The 6,190-nt window shown below is 57.8% G+C and overlaps 1 protein-coding gene across 1 annotated transcript in view; it reads left to right on the forward strand.

The window, feature by feature from the left end:
- AHNAK (AHNAK nucleoprotein) overlaps positions 1–6,190 on the forward strand; it is a 29,447-nt gene that overhangs the window by 4,557 nt on the left and 18,700 nt on the right. Inside the window, 1 exon segment of the mRNA XM_010854057.1 lies at positions 5,986–6,085. The gene's annotated coding sequence lies outside the window, so the exon portion shown is untranslated.

The following is a 6,190-nucleotide window of genomic DNA, read 5'->3' on the forward strand; positions in this document are numbered from 1 at the left end:
CTTGAGCTGGTGTCTTCATCCTAGCTGTCCTGGGTCAAGGCCCACTCTTCTCTGGAGAGGTGGCTAGGTGTGGGGACTGCTCGCATGGGGAATGTAAAGCTGCTCCAGAGCCCCCCCACTCCAAGAACCCCCCCAGTTCCACAAGGAAGTCCCTCTGGGTCAGGGAAGGAAGATAGAATCTCTCTTCTAGCTGGAAGCTTGAACTTGGACCACTGGGGCTAGGGGAGTGAGAGGGGCCAGGGGACAGAGGTGGAGAAAGACCTCTGGGCCTAGCCCTAGAAGCAGCTGGCCCCCAGGGGTGGGGGTAGGGAGCTGCCCTGGAAGCTGAGGTGCAGGGAAACTCCAGCATGGTGATGAGGGGCCAGGGAGAGGGACTAGAGGGGAGGATAGGGCTGGGTGATGAGGCTGGAGAAACTTCTTCCTGGTGGGAGGTGTGGGCGGGGCCAGCGGCCCAGGCAGCCAGGGAGGAGCTCGCAGGTGCACACAGACTCTGGACACCAGGTTAACAAGAAGCAGGCTCCCTCCGTGATGGACAGGGCTTGGGGCTGCCCAGACTCGAGTCTGCTGTGAGCTGGTGGAGGCAGGGACTGTGAGCCTGCTCTGGGCTGGGAGGGGTTGGGGATTCAGGAGTGTCTCTGCATGCATTGGGTGGGTCGTCTGTTGGCCTTGCGAGTCTTTGATCATCTCACCAGTGCCCATATTGCCCGTGTCTTGCAACATGTTGGTCAGATTCTCGATGATAATTCGACCTCCCCAACACACACACCCTATGCAAGTTGAAAGTGCCCCTAGGGGTGTGCTGCCCAGAATCAGCTGACCTCAGAGTTCTTGGTGCCAGCGTAGACTCGGGAGATAACTGTGCAATCTACTCCATTTAGAATGGGACAGGTTTTTTTTTCAGACCGAGGTCTGGCAGCTGCGTACATGGAGATCCATTTGGAGGTTTTAGCACCCAGGAGAGAGGCCACCCCTCTCTTCCTCCTTGTCCTCTGACCTGGGCTCTGCCTGTCAGGGCTGTTCCCATTTCCCAGTGATTGGGAGTGTTTGCCTTAACCTGCTGGGGCCTGTCTCCAGGTGGGCCTGTCTCTTGGTCTCACCTGCTGGGGTCCAGAGAGTCTCCAGGTGAGCTGCGTTCTGGATAGCTCAGGACTTCTGAGTCCTAGGGACATAGTGCTGATGAGCCTAGAACCACAAGGGCCCTCAGATCCTGGGCTTTGGGAGACCTGGGGCTCTGCCCATTCTGGGTTTGGGGTCTCCGAGCTGGGTCGGGACGAGGCTGGTGTGTGGGCACAGAGGCTGGTGGCCACTCACCTTTCCTCCTATGCTTGTGACACTTGATGGGCATCACTGCTTCCTGGGGGTCTCCTGCCCCTACCCAAACCTCAAGCCCTCTCTTTCTTGTGTTTTAACATCCCCTGAAGCATCCTGGTCCCACTCTGTGGGTCTCTCTTTGGACGAGTCTGGAGGCTTGTCCGGCCCCCTGTGGGTATGTCTCTCCGGCGCTCACTGGGCCTCCCTCCACGTAGATCTCTCTCGCTTGTGCATCTTTCTCTGTGGTTTCTCATCCTGTGTCTGTGTTTATTCGTGTCTTCATCCCTTTCCCTGGTTAAGACTGTTGGCCTCGGAGTCCGAGATCCCTGGGCTCGCATTTCACTTCTGTCTCATACTCGGGCAAGTCATTTAACCTCGGGGCCTGTTTCTGCACTCTAAAATAAGGATATTAATTCTTAATCACATGGGATTGTTTGGGAAAGAAAGGGGACCCCAGGCATGGAACCAGCACAGTCCTGGGGCACTATGGGAGCTTGGCAAAATTCTTTCTCTTCACCTGGGAGGGGTTGTTTCTTTTAATGTGGCTCTTTCTCTTCCTCTTTACAGCCTGGTGAGTTCGCGAGAGTAGATGGCCTCTCTGGGTGTGTCTCTCTTTTCTCTGAATATCCCAGCCCCTGGCCCTTGGCTCTGTGTGTGTTCGTGGCTTTCTGACTGGTGGAAGTCTCAGCTCTGGTTGTGAGTCATCTTGTTCTCACCTTGGGGTACTGCTTCTCTGGGGCCTGTGTGTCTGGTGGGTCAGTTTGCCCGTGTGCTAGGTAGAAGTGTTGCTGTCTGTGTCCTCCCCATTTCGGGCTGGCATGCTTCTTTCCGTCTTGGCATGTCACCTTTGATGTCCTGCCTTTGGAGGGCATATGCACAAACTCAGGTCCCTCTGCTGTGTATCTTGACTTCAGGTGTGGTGCGTGGAGGCACTGAGGCGTACGGACCTGACTCTCAGGGTGTGTGTGTGTGTATCAGTTCCGGTCGTCTTGACACTGACCCTGGCTGCGACGTTGTCTTTGGCTGCTGCAGCAGTTAGGCTGCGCCCCCTCCCTGGCTGTGTTCACATTGGCTCTCGGGCAGAAGGGATTTCCTGGGACCAGTGGGAGAACATGCCCTTCTAGGGGGTCACAGCTGGCGGGGACCATCTTCCCCGGGCAAAGGGTCTGCTTCCTGGTCTTCTCCTGGGTCTGCCTGGGTGTTGCCCACCCAGGGCAGAGATCTGCAGAGATGGCATGGGCAGAACCCTGCTGCATGCACATCCTCTTTGTGGTTTTGAATCATCAGGGCAGCTTCGTTGTTCTCTAGCTGCTTCTGGCCTGAATTTCTTGCACTCTGTCCCTGCAGCCTCAGATGTGCGTCCTCTGCCTTGAAGCGGGAGTGTCCCTGCCACGTCACTCCTTTTTTGCCCTCCAGGCAGCCCTCTGCCTTAGAGGGTCTCCACTCTAGCCCTTCCCACCATGAAGGTTGCTGTGAGCTGGTGTCAGGTGCCAGGGGCAGCTGGCAGACCTGGGCGTTCTAGGGCCCCAGCATTCCCCCATTCTCAGGGCTCCAGACCCCACTCTCCCCATCTGTCAATAGCAGGCAGTGCCGTCCCACAGAACTTTCTGCAGTGGTGGCAGTGTTCTGTATTTGGGCTTGTAATATGGTAGCCATGCGTGGCTGTTGAGCTCGTGAAATGTAGTTCCTACAACCTATGGGCTAAATGTTTAATTGAATTTAAGTTAGGGCTTCCCTGGTGGCTCAGATGATAAAGAACCTGCCTGCAATGCAGGAGGACCCAGGTTCAATCCTTGGGTGGGGAGGAGCCCCTGGAGAAGGGAATGGCAACCCACTCCATTATTCTTGCCTGGAGAATCCCACTGATAGAGGAGCCACATGTGGCCTAAGGGTTCTTCCAGCTCCAAGGGCTTTGAGAGCTTCTGACCCTTGAGGAATGTGTAGAATTCCCCAAGGCTCCAAAGACTCTGCTTTGGGCAGCAGCAGGGTGGAGCCCCTAGCCCCCCGGGAAAGTTGGCTTCACCTGACATGTGGGAGAAGAAGGAATGACCCCCTGGGTTTGCTACAGGCCCCAGGGGTGGGGGAGACCACTGGCTGGGATCCAAGTGCAGAAAACAGGCCCTTGCCACTGTGGCCTCGAATCCCCTGTCAGCACCCCTGTGTACCGCCAGGTCAGATGGAAGGGGAGGGGAGGGGAGTCTTGCCTGGCTGTGCCAGGAGGTGAGGCCTGAGCCAGGGCAGGCAGGGTGGTTGGCAGCCCCACCTGACTGGGAAGCCAGCGGGTGCCCCGCCAGGATCAACCTGCAGCCTCTAATCCAGCACCTCCCGTTCTCACAAGCTGTGGTCCCTTCTCCACTCATGATGTCCTCCTCATTAGCCCCTGGGGTGGAGGCATGTGGCTGATCCCCGCTTCTGAGCTTCCCACTTGGGCTTCCGGGGGCTCCGGGCCGGGGGCTCTGGGCCAAGCAGCTGGCAGGGAAGCCCATTGCTTCTTCCTGGAGCCCCAGCCCCTCCGGCACCCAGGGCCCTGGCCCATGAAGCGGGTTTTAGGTGTGACCCTTGGCGTGTCTGGAGCTGTTGCAGCCGCAGTGACTCACTGGGGAAGGAGGGAGGGTGGGGCTGAGATGTGGGCGAGGGTGAGCTTACTGGCTCTCCGCCCCCCTTGCCGGCTGCTGGCTCAGCACCAGGATGCGAGGCTGAAAAAAGGGGCCCTGCTCAAGGAGGAAGAGAGGGTGCCAGCGCACTCAGTGGCTTCGGGGAGCTGCAGAGCCCTTGGGTGGAAGCCTTTTTCTTCCCCTCCAGGTCTGGCTCCCCCCTTGTCTGCCGGGCTGGCTACTCAGTGCTGGAGGCTGGGGGAAGGACTGTTGAAGTCCCGGCTTTTGCTGTTTCTCTGTGGGAAGGGTCAGCCGGACTTCGGTAGGAAGGGAGGAGGTGATTGCCCCAGCTGACACCTGTACCAGCAGGCTGCCCGCTGGCCTCTTGGCCGGCACCTGCGCTGACATAAATACCACACGAGAGAGTACCGGTGGTTGGGGAACAGTGTCTGTGGCTGTCTTCATCGGTATTATGATCTGCCTGACATTGGAAGTCCTACGTGCTCATGAATTTCCATAAATCTTATCCTCAAAGGCAAACTCAGTACCTTCAAGATCCCGTTTAGATTTCATCCCCACTCCAGAAGGCTCCCAAACCTTCTGGAACATTCTGAGGCCAGATTAGTCACGCCCTGAGCACCTTGCTCATAATTTATATCTGGGACAGGAACTAAATCTTTTTTTTTTTTTTTGGCTTTGCCATGTGGCATGTGGGTTAGTTCCTTGATTGGGGCTGGAACTTGGCCCCTTGCATTGGGAGCTCGGAGTCTTAACCACTGGGCCATCAGGGAAGTTCCAGGAACTAGGTCTTTTAACTCTCCATATGTGGCCCGTGGAGTGCGTTTGGAGGATACATCAGTGACGTTAGGTAACAACCTCGCGGAGCGTGTAATTCAGAGCTGGGCTGAGTGCCTCCGTCCCTTGCTGGTTTTCTCTGCAGCGGCCTGTACAATGATACAGGGGCGATCGGTATGCATGTATTAATTGATTGGTTGGCTGATTTCTGGATGTCAGCGGGTTTTCGGCTTTGGGCGAAACTCTCCACGACTTAATAGCGCCCCCTCGCGGTTTCACAGACGTGCTTCTGGGTGGCTGCCGCTGCCATTTTGTGTGGATAGCTGGAGGCTGGAGGCCCGCCTGCTGTCTCCCCGGGTGCCCCCGCAGCCAACAGCTGTAGCGGGAGGGTGTCTTTGCTCCTCACCTATGGGGACCTGGCTCCGGGCCCAGCCGGGGCAGCCCGATGGGCCCTGGCTTGCCACGTGCCTGAGATGGCGCCCCTGGACTGCAGCCTCTCAGGCTTGGGCCAGTGCTGAGGGGCCTGGGGCCTCCATTGCTCAGCCTCTGCCTGTAGCAGGGCCCCTGGAGCTCCAGCTGGCGAGTGTCCCCCTGGACCCAAGGCTGGGTTAGACAGGGTGACCCAGTGTCGCTGACCTTTGGCCAGCACCGGCCCGGCTTGCAGGTTGCCCATGACCCCCAGGGCTGGAGGCTCTGAGGAGGGGGATCTCACACGGGTTATAGCTGCACACCGGATGTGGTGTGTCAAGGGAAGAGTTACAGGCTCAGAGCCCAAGCATGTTGCTCTCTTATGGTGGACCCCGGCCGGCTGGCCTCTCTGAATCTCAGTTTCTCCATCTGCGCTGTAGGGCAGTAACATCTCCCTCCTGAAGCTGTTCCAAGGGACCCAGTGAGGATGTGGATTTGGGGAGGCTCCCGTGGGCCAGAGCTTTCCACTCATGCTCTTTCTCCTTCCTTCAGCCCTCATGGGGATCCTTTATTGTCTCCATTTGCACAGATGAGGAAATGGAGGTTCAGAGAAGTTAAGTGATTTGGCCTGGGTCACACAGCTGGCAAGATGCTGTGCCAAGATTGGAATCTGAGTCTGGCCTCTTCCAAAGCTCCTTCCCGTGATCCCAGCCTTGGAGAGTCACGTGTGAACGGAGTTGATGACAGTAGCGGGGTTGGGGTTTTGGTTTGGCCCCAGTGGACAGGACATCCAGCCATCTCTCTTGCAGAGCGGCTGGGGTGGGGCTGCGAGCGAGCCACCTGTTGAGTGAGAACCTGATCGTGACCTTTCCCCTAGACAGTGTGACCGAGATTCCCAAGAGATACCCTGAGGAGAGAAGAGGAAGGAGGGGCGGGCTCCTGGCAAGGCATCCGCTCCTGACCCAAGTCCTGCGAAGGTCAGTAGGAGGGAGGGGAAGGTGAGCGGGTGGGGAGTGGGGAGGGTAGAGACCTGGATGGGGCTGTAGCACGGAGCACGGGGCGGGGAGGGGCTTGGGGGGGGG

This window comes from Bison bison, unplaced genomic scaffold (genome assembly GCF_000754665.1).
Source record: "Bison bison bison isolate TAMUID 2011002044 unplaced genomic scaffold, Bison_UMD1.0 scf7180017864334, whole genome shotgun sequence".
NCBI lineage: Eukaryota > Metazoa > Chordata > Mammalia > Artiodactyla > Bovidae > Bison > Bison bison.